General features: G+C 26.8%; 1 protein-coding gene across 5 annotated transcripts in view; it reads right to left on the reverse strand.

The window, feature by feature from the left end:
* Mgat4a (alpha-1,3-mannosyl-glycoprotein 4-beta-N-acetylglucosaminyltransferase a) overlaps nt 1–15896 on the reverse strand; it is a 45091-nt gene that overhangs the window by 24440 nt on the left and 4755 nt on the right. The window contains exon 2 of one of the 5 annotated variants that reach the window (XM_015510816.2): nt 10384–10534. The exons of 3 other annotated variants lie outside the window; for them this stretch is intronic. The gene's annotated coding sequence lies outside the window, so the exon portion shown is untranslated. Of the gene's footprint in view, nt 1–845; nt 983–10383; nt 10535–15896 lie in introns of those variants that run through there. One more of the 5 variants, XM_089224709.1, reaches the window with a different exon arrangement.

Raw genomic sequence — 15896 nt, forward strand, 5'->3', positions numbered from 1 at the left:
TGGCGACGGGAGTGCTATCCTTATTTTGAGTTATCTGTACGTTGGTGTCCATGATATTTTTAGCCATAGGTGTGTTTGAGTTGTTGCCGTGTGTTGGTGCGGCATTATATTCAGGTGTATTTTTACAGTGGTTTGAAGTGTGGCCCGTTTGTTTGCACGAAAAGCATGTCACAGTGTCATCAGATAAAAATATACGATATTCCGTTTGATCGAATTGTAATAGGATCGAGCTCGGAATATTATCACTGTGCTCAGGGTGTATATATAGTTGACGTCTGAAGCTGCCAATGTGACCAAACTCATCATTAGAGAAGCCGGCCTTCATGAACGTAATTGGTGATACCATTTTAATTGAAAGTTAGGTTAGGTTAGTTAATTGCTTTAGCGATTATGTCGTGTGGGATTATCGGTTGAACATTGTATAGTATTATGCGCTTTGCCGGGTTAATGAGGCGGCGATAAGGTATTTCGGTGTTGTTTATTGTTATGTAATGTTGTTTTGATATAATTTGCTCGACGATGTTTTTGCTTGCGAAGTATATACAGAACCTGTTGTTCGACACTCGAGATGCGAATTTTATATTGTTTGGTGGTGTAAGTAAGCTGAATGCTTTAATGTATTCTATCTGTGGTACATCTTGGATTGTGTTAAAAATTATGGCTTGGTCTTTTTTCGGGAAGGTGACATTGGCGGTTGTTTCGGCGAAAGTTTTTTGCGTGTTTGGCTGTGGTGAGTTTAGTGTGAGAAGGGAGGGGTTGATATCCGGGTCATCCGACATGTCGGATGGTCGCGTGAGTGCTATGACTTATTTGTTAGGGGGGGGGGGCGTAATTAAAGAGCATACCTTCTTAATTGCGGTGGAGTTCTCGTAGTTGCTATCGGAAGCTAAAAAAGCGATAAGCGACTGACAGTAACACACGTGTGTATCGGTCGGCTGTGACACACGTACTGTAATGGGGTTTATTTTATGAATAAATCCCATTTTTACATCAAGCTGAATAAAAATAAAATAACGATTTAAAATTATTAAATCCTTCTAAACAATTTTAATAATTTTAATATGCATATTGTATGCGCTATAAATCTTGTAACGATTATTGTTTACGGTTTTAAGATTTTACAATACAATTTGTATTCATAATCATAAATATAGAACATTTCATATTATGTAATGACTTATTAGTTATTTTTTAACCAATAACAAGCATTATTATAATTTGTTCAAATTATATTTTTCCTACGCAGTTGCATAACATATATAGTTATATATATAATATTGTTCCTGTCTGTGTGTATGTCGTTGAATTTCTCCAAAACGGTTGGGCTGATTTTGATGAAAATATTTGTGTGTTTTTAAGTGAGTTACTGGATGGTTTTAATCCACAATCAAACTGGAGAGGTGCTCAAACAAGGATTTTGAGATTTGCGGATTTGAGGATTTTGTTTATACAAACGGTTTCTATTAGTTACAGTTTATAGATTAATCTAATTAATAGAAATTGGTATTTTTTATTATTTTTGTTTTGTGTTTAAATGGTTGCTCATTAGATTTTTTTATTACTCGTGTAGATGTGGAGTTAAAATCATGCATAAAATCGTCACATTTATATACGATGGTATCGAATAAAGAATTGTATCTTAAAACAAATATGAGAGTTGAATGGTTTGTAGCTTATAATATTATGTTCTATAGATTCTCAAAAACTACAAAACCGGTATTGTGAAAATTCCATATTGTTCTTGGTGATATTACAAAAAAGTTTAGAGAGTAGTTGTAACCATGTTCGATTTATACTAATTGCTATATCTAATACGCCACAGATAAATTTGTCCATCTCGGTAGAGTTAGTTATTTATAAAACGAGGTACACCGGTCGACTCAATTTTGCACTTGAATTGAAGTACGTCAAAGCGAAGAGATATTATAATAAACACAAAAACAACCGGCCCGTTTTCTATAAAAATCATATCAATCGATTCTAGAGACTTTGAAGGTTTTATAGCTTATTTTTTTTTAATCAGCCGATAGTTAAAAGGCAGCTCACACACTATGTTTTTTCGTTTATGAAAAAATAAAATATTATTTTGTTTATCTAAATGGTTAAGCAATATGAAATATACATTATTTTATAAAATTATTTATTAAAAATACAAATCTCTTACACTAGTAACATCGGTTGGAACAGCTAGTATATGAATAACTTATAAAAATAATATATTATGTGATCCAAAGTTGTATTTGTATATTATAAAAATAACTCTATACAAAAAATTTAAAAAACAATGTACCAAGCTGCTGAAGTCTCAGATCAATAATAATAATAAAAAACTTTACCTTGTTATTCACTATAATATGCAACAATACAGTTGAGTCTGAGTAACTGAAGATTTTGTGTTATTGAGAATTCAGACTCGAAAGCATTAAACTCAATACGATTACCTAATCATTATCGACCAAAATGAAATATTTTACGACGATGACAAATGTCGAAATGCTATCGGCTAAAATAATATAAAAAGCCTCATAATATTAATTTTATCCAATAAGGTTTGTCATTCTCAATTTCGATTCCAAAGTATATGTAATAATTGCATAATAATATTATAATATAGGGTTTTAAATTTTAATTAATTAAATTATCGTTTACAATAAGACTAAATTCTTATAATTATATGATATATAATTAGGAAGTATTAAAAATATTTTATTATTTTCTTAAATAAAAATTATTTATTTAATTCTAAATTCTGAATTACAATTTAGTTTAAAAATTCTAAAAACTAGCGCTCCTAAGCTATACAAATAGCATCCTAAGATCGTTTCTTGAAATAAAGTTTGAGACAAACGTTTTTATGATTTTATAAGAAAGAGGGCAAACATAAAATAATATTTGGTATGATAAATTATATACCTAGTTTGTTCTTATAAACGAGAGTAATAAAAAATGTCTCCGCATTAAGAATTACTTTTCATAAAATATGTCCCGTCATTGTTTACAAATTTTCCTAAGATAACAACAATAATTACGACGACAAACTCCGAGTCGTTTAGTAGGTAGGTACAGATAACAGAAAATATGCGATATTATATTTATATAAACATTTTCTAGCTGTATCATCCGAGTCAACGTCCCTGAACTTGACTGCAATTTAATAATTACAGCGAGTATTTTATTGTTATAGTTGTTTGTCCAATTCCTTTCAAGCCTTAATTATTTAGGAAAAACGCACAATCATTCAAAAAAGCTGTAAATTTTCTATTCAAAGGTTATATAAATGTCTCAAGCAATAATGTGGTTTATTGTTTATATCGTTTACTGCAGTAATTTGAACGTGTATTTATCTAAACGTAAGAATATTATTATAAAAGAAAATTTCGTGGTTGTGGTTGTGGTATAGGGGCGAGAAAATATAAAATTATGAACATAATATTTCTTTCTTTTTTTTTATCAATAATCATTAAAAGATTATCCTCTGGACCTCACATTTAAAAACTTGTGTTGAAGCCCAGGATAACTTGATAATTTTTTATGATATTAACTTTAGTTCAATATTTGTTGGTTATTTTTAAAAATTGCATGACTATTTCGTTGTTTATTCGTTATTGGACTCGGTTCGAAATAGGTGTTAACTGTCAAGGTTTTCGGGTTGTTTCGGGTTTTCGGTAGCTTTAGCATTTTGCTGTCTTAAATTTTGAAACATTAGTATTTATAAATAATTATATTTATATTACATAATATGTATTATGGGTACTCAATCCATAGAAAATTAGTATATTTCATGCGTTTATACTTTCGTATATAGTATTGATATGTTTTATACGATGTATTTAAATATTTTTTAAGATAAAATATAAAATATTTAGATTTACGTAATACCTATATAGAGATTATATTACTAAGCTCTGTGATATTTAATGTTAAAGTTTCTGGAGTTTGTTATATTTGTTTCGAGTGTTATAAACATAATGTTACAATTCAGAGTATTTTAAATCCCTACTATAGATACTCAAAAAATTGTAAATAGCAATAGGTATATACAAAACTCAGTATAATTTAATAGAATATATTAGATTGTGTACCTAAGGTCTGTGTGCAAACAGTTTTTGAAACGTACAATATTGCACCAAACAATTAATTTAATAATATTGATTTCAATTTCCACATTTTGATTTTTCAATCACCTAATTCAAATATTATAATGTTGAATAGTATATATAATATATCAAACGGATGTACTATAAATTATATGAATCGACTTAAAGTTTTTATTTTTTATCTTTATGTGTATCTTATCTCAAGCGTAGATGTATAAATATCATAGGTTCCAAGCTAAAAACTTATGAGCCATAAATTATTAGTTACAATAAAACTTTTTTACATAGGAAAAAAAAGTTTTAATCAGACTTATACTACAAACAGATTATATACACCTATTCGAATTAAAAATCACTTAGGAAGTGATTTATTATTTTCGTGAAATAACAAGAAAACTTACTTACGTGGATTATCATATTAGTAATGTTATTAATTACCATATTACATCTTTCATCGAAAACATTGACTACAAAGCCACACTGACGAACAATAGCTTTTTTGAGGGATACCCCCTGCAACCTTTTGCCAAGTTCTCATAAAATAACGGAGTGACAAAGATTTATTTATTTATAGGTATCTTATTGGGTTGAAATTCAATACTTTAATGGTTATACGAGTAATTTAAAATGAATGCTGAGAAAGCTGGTCGTAGGACTTGGGAAAAAAAATAAAGAAATCAAAAAAAAATATATATATTATATATATTGTACATAGGACAACGAAGGTATTAAGTCATATTTCGTGACACTTTAATTTTTGAAATAATAATGTAATCTCGTGAGTCATGAGGGAGTTCTGAGATTCGTATTGTCGTATGTACACGGTATTACACACCAAACGGACAATATTTTATTAAAAAAAGGCGGGTAAGTCGTGGATGTCGCTCTGCTGTACAGTAGGTTACTGTAATCGATGGAATTAAATTTGAATCCAATGATATTATACCATTGTATACGAAAAACGGTTCTGAGTGAATATATATTATAGATTATTAAAAATTTTCAAATATTAGATTTAAAAAGTAAATTTTTTATGAATTTCTAGTTTAAAATAATTTGCGAATTTTCGTGATTTTTACACATGTTGTAAAAATTCAAACTTTGAATGATTGTAAAAAAAATTGTGCTAATATATTTCTTTTATTTTTCATCTGCTATTGTAAAAATATGTTAGGAGCCTTATATAAAATTTTAAATTTTAAGATATAAAAGCAAAATTTTCAATGAATTTCTAGCATAAAATTTGTCCGATAAATAATATACCAAAATATTTTACATAATATTACATTTTATATTTGCTGTAAAATCACTAAGGATTAAGTTTAATAATTCAGAAACTATTTGGAAACATCAACATTATCAAATTAAATTACTTTATTACAGTCACACTAAAAAAATGAAATGGTTCTTAATTTAAAAAAAAACAAGTTTACATCGTTACAGGAAATAAAGCATCCAAAACTTTGACAATAATAGGCGTGAAAATATACTGATAACTCCAAAATTCCAAATTTTAAAATAAACTATATAATATAATATACCAATTATTTGTGATCAACAATGGTAAATAAGCCAATGTTTTCGTGGATTTTATAATATTATTTGAGTACTAATAAATAATAATGAATAATAAAAGTTAAGAAGTCACAAAAATATAAAATATTCTGAAAATAAAAATAAAAACAAAAATGTATAATATTTGATGATTTTATTTATATTTTTGTCATTAATTTATTATTTAGTAAAACTTAAAATGAAAACTAATACAATAACATACTTGTCAGTTTTTAATCAAGTATATACAATATTGAGGAAATTAATATGGCAAAATCATAATACAATAAAAGTGTTTTTATTATAATTAAAATGAATAATAAACAAATTAATAAAAATCTCTCTTTAGTTGACTACATACACAAAAACAAAGAAAGTTAAACAATTTAATTACATCTCATTTTTAAAATGTGCACTATACAAAATCAGAGAAACTTTTTTATATTTTAATTTATGAATGATTGAGTTTACCATATTTTTCTTTTTTATACAATCATAAAGTTTTTTAGTCCAATTAATTAGTTCAAATAAGTAGCAAAAATAATCAATTTTAGCTAAACCCTTAATTTTATAAATCAAGTGTATAACAAAAATACAACTTTTCGTATTACTTGGATACTCGAATTCTCTTATAAAGTGTATCAATAAGGTAGGTATTTTTATTTGTATTTTCTCAATAGTTCGTAGTTATTTCTAATTAGGGATGAATCAATATTATTAAGGATGAAAAAACATCAAATTGAAATGGTGTATGGTTTTGAAAGTTTTGTCACTCGAGTCAATAATATATTATAAGTATCTAATATTCTTCAATTTATTTCACATATATTTGTGTTTATAAACATTTTACACTTTTAGGCTAAATTTGTTTTTTTTTTTAATTTATACAACCTAAGTGAGTATTTACTTTCAAATTTCAACTATCCCTTAAAGTTTTAAATATTTTATTTAAAGTCTGTCAAATAATTCGTTTTCGACCATAAAGTCAGCCGTACGCCCGTACACCAATTATTTTTTGTGGTTACCTTTTGATTTCTATATGTTGTTATATATTTAAATTCATTATTAAGTTTACCAGTTACTGGGTATTTATTTCGTGGTTTAAGAATACGAGAAACACGGCCATAGTTTTATGTAACATGCTTCAATTAAATTCCTGCAGCTAACACATTAGACTCGTGTTTCCAAAATGTTTTTCTTTCATATTTATTTCTAACATAGTATAGTGTTTATATAGTTCCTATGGCGTAGGTCTACTACTTGATTTTTTTAAACACTAATGTGGTCCGGTCGATAAAAAATTTGCTACATTCTGTAAGAGTCTTCAAAGACTAATAATATTCTGTTTCAAGTGTGTTATTATCCGTTTCTATAATATATAGCATACATCCATCTCAAAAGGGTTGTTGGTAATTTGTTTTCTAAATATTTTCATTAAGTTCACTAGTTAGTGTTAAACAAGAGCCGTCTAAAGTTGATAACTATCTCAAACGCCTAATAAAATATTTGTTATCGTTGTCCAGCTAGGGCGTACTAATTTGGTGTCTCATTTCGTATCGGTATGACCATAACAAGTCGATATAATCGACACGACATTACGTAATACTGTTGGGTCTATATCTCTAAATATTATATTGGTTTCATAATGTATACCTATACGTTTCAATGAAAATATGTTAAATATAGATACAGTGGGATTATTTTTTATTATATTAAACAAAAAAAACTATCAAAATACTTGCAAGTTGCAACACTTGTAAACTATATTTATGTCGTAATGATTTTTCTGCTATAAAAGGGATAAAATGGCAAGATACTTTAAGAGCGTGTATTTTATTGGTACCTTATACACTTAACTGAGTATAGTACTACTCGTACCAGTAAAAATAATGATTAAACCTCTGATAGTCGTGGAAATTCAAAGTTATTGATTCGGATATTATTTTGATTTTCATTGCAATGTTAAAAAGAAAATTCGAAATTTCTAATTATGCCTATGAAAATATGATAATACATAACATATTAATATAAATTTATAAATTATATAATAATATATATTACATTTTTAATTTTAGATATTATTCATAATTCAGTTGTAAATGGTTAGAACAATAAAAGTTAGTTAAATAAACTTTTAGATTACGTTTTCCCCATCAGTCATTCTAATGTTTTTATTTTTGTATAATTTATGGTTTGTAATTTAAGTAAAAATCTCTACAGTTATAATTTTATTTGGAGATTTCATAATAAGTTCCTCATAATTTATTGTTATAGATACTTTTTTTTTGTTATACTAAAGATATTTACCTAATAATCTATGGCTAAGCGTGGCGCGGTTGCTGCAATCATTCACGCAACGTGATTGAGAGTGCGCTCCACCCACTTCCAAGATCCCGGATGGGTGATCCTTTGATTTCTTAGTGGAAAAAACTTTTCCACGCTTAAACACATGTTTCCAACCTACCACATCAACATTTTTAACTCTTACCGTAACCCCTACAATAGATAATGCCCATAATTATTTGACTCAAAACCAATTAAATAATAATAGCATACAGTATAATAGGAGTTATTAGAAGTATATGATTTAAGTGATTAAATTACTAAAATAATTAATTTGTATATAAAACAGATATACTTTTTTTTAATTTTTCTTACTTGACGAGTGTCATGTTTTAAACATAATACAATGAGGTTATAAGATGTAGGTATGAGGCAGATGTTGAATATTAAATGTATTATTTAAAAGTCTTGAAAAACGATTTTGAATCGCTTCAATAAGAGACTGAATTGGACTAGAAGAGTAAGGAGACAAAATTATTGAGTTATAACCTTATAGACTGATCGAACAATGGCACAGTAGAGTAATTCAAGGACTTGTGGTTTATCAACATTATTATGAAAACACATTTTTTTTTTAGAACTCAACGTTCAATTCTTGACAAATTCGTTAAAATCACGAACATTTATAAATATTATTGTTGTTAAAAAATGTATAAAATGTTTAATTTTTGAAAAAATTGTCTAAAATTGAACTTTGCACGCTTAAAACTTGTTCATATTGCAACCATAAATTGAAAAAATATTTAAACACAGTTTTTCTTATTGACATTAAGCTCAAATTTGAATGAAATTAGATATTTAAATGAAGAATTCGTAACGAATTTAGCTGATTTGTTGTAATTTAAAAATATTATTTGTGGGAACTTTAACACGCTTAATCGTTATACAATAAAACGCACAACATAAAATTCGATTATATTTTACATCAAATTTAATGTTTTAGCAATTTGTTTATGTACTTGTTCAATTGTACAATCTTATTTTTTACTTATACTGTATTGGGACACATATTATATTATAATTCCATTTATATGTATCATGTATATTATATTGAATAGCATTTTAAAACAACTTGGAAGACTGATAAAAATATAATGAAATTATTTTACTAAAGAGGAAATTATTATTTGGCGATTAAGTTGAATACCAGATAGTATTATTATGGTTGATCTGTGTATACACAAAACAGTTCTGTCGAATATAAATAAATATTAACCTTCTGTTATAGTCGTTCTGGGAAACATAAAGGTATAGCTTGGATTATATGAAATGGGGATTGGGTTTAAACACCCGAACCCACCTCCTGACTATGCTACTAGGGATACATATATTATATGTGTATCAATTTGAATGATGATAGAGCAATTTACACCATGCCACACTAATGGATGGTTAATGTTAACCAAATAGTACATTTTTAAATTGTTGATTTATAGACATCATAGTATTTTATAAAATAATTTTTATGATCTGCTATAATCATTATTAAAGCACATGGTTTTAGTACTAATAATTATTTGCAGAACACGTCATGGATTATTATGAACCATTTCAACATTTCAAAATATAAGGCACCTATGGTCTTTAGCCAATATTATTACATACGGAAAGTTATAACTGCAAGTTCTATTTTCCTCTAAAACCGAGATAACGTGTATGAACAGAAATGAATAAATCATAATTTTACCGAAAGTCTCAATAAAATCCACGGACTAAATTAGGATCAAAATATGGAAATCATAACATTTTTATAAATAACCACCCTTAAAGATAAAGTATAATCGTAATTTATAAATTAATGTAACATTATGTTAACTCCACAATAATTATATAATATAGTAATAAATGACTCTTAACCTGCAGAGTTATTTTAAGATCAACATTTAAAAAAAAAAACTTTAATCCACATTGATATAAAATAAATTAAAAATTAATAGAGAAATTATATTTTAGCTACATAATATTATAATATTATTACTTAAGTCAAAAATTAATTTAATGATTCATTACCGAAGTGGTTTTGTTTAAAATAGTGATGACCAAAACAAAACCAAGACCAAGACTTTCAAAATCTTGGTCTTGGTTTTGTAGACATAGTCTTAGTCTTGGTCTTGGGTCTTGATCTTGCGCAAAACTCTTGCTATTTTCACAAAATATATAAGAAAAAAAATGCTTGTTATTTCTTTGTTTCTTTTAATATAATATATTGCCTATAGACCATTTTGGCAACAACAAATTACTATAAAAAGGTGCATTTCTAACAGACAACAAGTTTACGTCAGTAATTAAATGCTATAGGTACTATTTAAGAACACAATGTCTAGTAAAGAAAAATCACATAAACTACAAACGAAAATAAAAACTTATTTCTTATTAAAATGATACCTACCGTAGTCCGTAATGATTTTCAGCAATTATTAGTATACTCGTATTGGATTCAAAGTAGAGGTGTATTGTGGACATCCGTTATTCTATTAGCAAGGCAACTTTCGAAAATTCGGCATCGATGTTGGTAAAATAAATTCATTTTTCAGTAATTGCTAATCAGTATGAAACAACAATGTTATTTTGTAATATCAATTCCAATTATTTATAATCTATTTTTCAATAATTCACCATTTCCTCTAATACTGATCAAATTTAATATCAATACAAATAATTTCTTATTATTTTAGTTATAAATTATTAGTTAGTGAAATATAGATACACTGATGTGTTTTCGGAGGGGAAAAAATGTACAAGACTGCAAGAATTTTGCAGTGATAGTCTTGTTTTGGCCTTAGTCTTGAAGCTTCGGTATTGGTTTGGTCTAGTTCTTGCAAGCTTAATCTTGGTCTTGATTTTGCTACATCTTGGTCTTGCCGCAAGTGTCTTGCAATACCAAGATCAATTTTAATCATCACTAGCTTAAAATAACAAATAGTTTGAAAATTATCTCCTATATTTACGTGCAATTTTATTCTTAATTTTATTAGCTGATATTTTGATTAACTAAATATTAACAGTATTTAATTGATTACATAGGTATGATTTTATTTTCTGTTCGAAGACAAATTTACTAAACAAACTTTTCAGTAAAACGCGTGGGTACATTTATAGAATGGAAAACTAGTTTTCCTATCCATTGGGCAACTAAATTAAATTCAAATCGAACGAAGACCATCACCAAACTAGCAATCCGTTAAGTCGACTTAAGATATATTGAATCCCATTCAACTAAAATTAATTTATTTTAAACCAAGTTCAAAATGTGTTCAACTGATTTGGCACACGTTTTATTTATGTGACCATAAAGCCATGTACTGAAGTTTCAATTCCGTACAAATGTCTATTGAATTTAATATAATATTCACTGTGCTAGTAAAAATTAATTAAAATCAGTCGTTATTTATTGCACATTATGAAGATTAAAGTTTTGAGTGAACCGCAAAAAGGATATTGGTACGTATTAATCGTAAATTAGATTAGTATAGTATTTACATATGAAAAAGGTTTCATATTTATTTTTTATTTAAACAAAAATTACATTCCAATATCTAAAAATGTTTGTGTGGTTCAAATATATAAAAGTATTAAAAAACATAATATTATTATTTTTGCAGGTGAAAATTCTATCGGTTTTTCAAATCAATCAACGTTAAATTAGTTTTGTTTTGCGACATAAAATTATTTCTAAAAAAAGGCGGGTAAGTCGTGGTTGTCGCTCTGCTGTACAGTAGGTTACTGTAATGGATGGAATTAAATTTGAATCCAATGATATTATATCATTGTATACGAAAAACGATTCTGAGGGAATGTATAGAATATATTATAGATTATTAAAAATTTTCAAATCTTAGATTTAAAAAGAAAAATTTTTATGAATTTCTAGTTTAAAATAATTCGCGAATTTTTCTGATTTTTACACATGTTGTAAAAATTCAAACTTTGAATGATTGTAAAAAAAAATTGTGACTAAGAATTTATTTTATTTTTCAACTGCTATTGTAAAAATATGTTAGGAGTCTTGTATTAAATTTTCAAATCTTAGAATTAAAAAGAAAAACTTTTATGAATTTCAATCTAAGATAATTTGAACATTGCCGTAATTTTTACGTATTTAGTCAAAATTCGAACTTTAAATGCTTATAAAAAAAATCATGTCTATGTATTTTTAATATTTTTCACCTGCTATTGTTACAATGTGTTAGAAACTTTGTATTAAATTTTAAAGCTTTTCTACCCAACAAATAAATTATATCGATATTTATTGAAAAAAAAATTAAAAAAGTTGAAAAATTAAAATGTCAGTCAACAGCTCAAAACAAATCTAAATATTTTGAAAATTTTATCAAATATATGAAATGCCTATATAAACATTCAGTGAAAATCTCAAGTATCTGCGGTCATTTGTTTTAGAGTTACACTAAAATAAGGAAATCGTTAAAAGTGAAAATCCAATGTTGTAAAAATTTAAATTTCAAATGCTCATAAAAATTTAATTTGAATTTCCGGTGGACTTTTTATTTGTGATAAAGATTGAAATACTTTTAAGAAATTTTGTATTAAATTTTCAAATCTTAGATTTAAAAAGAAATTTTTTTATGAATTTCTAGCATAAAATATTTTGTGAATTTTTGTGATTTTTACGTATTTTGTCAAAATTCAAACTTTGAATGCTTATAAAAAAAAAATGTGACTATGAATTTCTTTTATTTTTCAACTGCTATTGTAACAGTATATTAAGAGCCTTATATTAAATGTTCAAGCTTTTCTTCCTAACAAATAAATTTTTATCAATATTAATTTTAAAAAAACTAATAATGATCGAAAATTTCAAATGCCTATGAATAGTTCAACTTTAGTCGACATTTTTTTAAAATTACATGGTGAATAGAATATACTTATATAAACATTTGGAGAAAATTTCATGTATCTATGGTCATTTGTTTTAAAGTTACATCAAAAACCAAAATCGATTTTATCGAAAAATGAGTGTGCGTAAAATTTCCCGTTTTTCCCTTAATTTTTAGTTTGTTTTTCTCGATTATTTAGAAAAGTATTAAGAATCTTTTACTTTTGACCCCCCAAAGTACCAACTAGATTCATTTTCTAATCGAACGAGGTGGTTGACGTCAAAAATCGAAGCTTTTTTACTGCCCCAAAACGTGATGATAGACACAAAAAAAACACACATCATGGTAAAATCAATACATTCATCGCTCCGCTCAGAATCTAAAAGTTTTTCTGTGATTTGAATAATTTTTATCTTCATCGTAGAAAACTTCTAAAGACATAATACGATTATTATTTTTATATAACATAATCAACATCAAATTTTTAAATAAACTTTTGGAAAACTCAGTCTACTTGAAAAAAAGTTATTGAAATTTTCAGATACAAAAAATAGCTATTTACACTTGAATATACATTAATACGTAATTGTAAAATCATTTGAAATTTTATTTAAATAGTTCTAAAATGATAATATTATCAATAAACAAACAGAAAATATAAAAATTTTAAAAAATATTCCTTTCTTTAAAATTTCATATTAATTTGATACTCAAGCAAAATACTTAAGCTAAATTATTAAACATAATAATTACAGTCATTATATTTTATTATTTTCAATGAATATAAACATCTGCTCATTCAATTATTAAAATACTTAATTTACAAGTTAGTAAATAAACACTATAAAATATAAATAAATAAATACAATATGTGAGATTTTGCACTAGACATTTTAATAAAATACCTTTACACTTATTTTTTATTTATTTTAAAATAAAAAATAAAAAATAATTTATGCTTGACTACAAAAATCTGCGTGATCATTATGTCAATGGTACAAAGAGTTTCTGAACAGAAAATAACAGGGTTAAAATTAATTAAATTATGTGTAGGTTAACGAAAATCAATTTAAATATTGAATTTGCAAGGTGGTAAAAACATGCTTTTCAATAATTGTCAAATCAAAAATGTAAAAGAGGTTTAATCAATAGACGCACTGTAATATATATGTTATAAAATATAATCACGGTAAATAATGGTGGTGGTCCAATCGTGGACAAAAGCAAAAAACAGTGCTTTTTAAAAAAAAAAAAATTATAATAAAATTATTTTTTCCATTGTTTTTTTATATTCTTTTATTGTGCATCTACCTACTATAGGTTCTTTAGAATTTGACGTGACACAAATAATGAAGAGCGCGAAAAGTTATCAACACAAAATAATGATAATATGCTAGATATATGTATAATATACTCGTATTAATTTTCAAAAAAATAGATTTGCATTAAAAATGTAATATTTTATACAAGGCTTTTACTTATACGTTTATTAGAAACTAAAAAACTTTATAGAGCATGCTTTAAAATTATATGACATTTTCAAACACACTTATACTGGAGGGTATTATTATATAAGTATCTAACCTATATACAAGATTATAAATATACTCTATATAATTATGTCCATTGTTAATTAAGTTTTTATTTTATTTTATGTTACATTTTGACCAGTGATGCACTTATTATTAACACTTAAAAACTTATTCATAAACACGCAATTTAATTATAATTTAATGTCAGACAATAAATGTGCACATTATTCGTTTGTATCGATTATTTTCTACTCCCTGTTTCGTATTGTGGGTATAGGAGTAGGTAAATATTATTATAACACGTGGTTACGTTTATCTGCTTCTCGGATTTCTCTGACGCGCAAAACATTACACACATATAAGTGGCGAATCTATGAGGCTAAGAGGACATAGACCCTCACCACTTTGAATATGTTATATATTATGTATTTATTTATATAATAAATAGTTCATTCGTATTAACATCAACACATTTAAAATACAAATAAAAACATTACATTAAAATATGTTATATGGGATTGGGACTCAAAGTTAATTTATTATACATTAAGATTGCGTGTCAGTCAATGACCCAAGTCAGTCCACTGCGTGACATATGAAACGTAAAATTTACTGTCGGGGTTACGGGGGGCAACATAGATAGCATTTTTTCAACGCTAGACAACGCAACAATCCACTATATAAATAAGAATATTTTTGCCTCGATATTTGAGCTTAACATGAAAATTAAAAAAACATTAAGCGCAAGACTCCTGAAATAAATGTCAGATAACAATATTTCCTCCAACTCAGTCATCCAACATGATTCTTGCTTTATCTTCCGATGGCCAATGTACACACAACTACAAAATTGATACTAATTTATGTGATCACTGATCACTTAAAAAAAGAAACACCTGAAATTGTTTATAGAAATTTGTTTACTGAATTTTATTAATCCATAGTGGTATCCTTACTAATTCACAAATATATACAGATACATCACAATATGAAAGAAAAAAATACAGACATATCCAAAACCTCAACCGATATAGGAATTTCAGTTATACATCAAAACACTATCCAACTATATTCCATCTACATATTTATAGCAGCATTTATACAGCCGAATACGTAACCCTTCTTTAAAAGGAGCCCAAACAGCTGTTAACACAGTTAATAACAGAATCGACATTTGCTCCAACTCTCTCAGTATCTTGTCTAACCTGAAAAATAATCCACAACCTAATCCATTGGCCATACTAATAAATAGGGATGAGAACTTATAGGAGCTAAAATAGACAAAATATGCATGCAAATATGCAAGGAAAAATTATGATATATGCATCAACATTTGAAAATATGCAAAAAATATGTATTTTTTTTTTAGGGTTAAGGCTTCGACAACTGAGGTCATTAGCCTGGGGGAACTGTAGGGGAAGGTACTGTAGGTGTTAAACACGTGGGTCTTTTGGCAGAATTTTGAATGGGCACCCGTAGGTTTCTGCCATGCCCGGTTGGGGGGCGGCGGCCTCTCTCTCCAGACACCGCGAAAT

Source organism: Diuraphis noxia, unplaced genomic scaffold (genome assembly GCF_037042655.1).
Source record: "Diuraphis noxia isolate RWA-SAM2 unplaced genomic scaffold, SU_Dnox_SAM2 contig0003, whole genome shotgun sequence".
NCBI lineage: Eukaryota > Metazoa > Arthropoda > Insecta > Hemiptera > Aphididae > Diuraphis > Diuraphis noxia.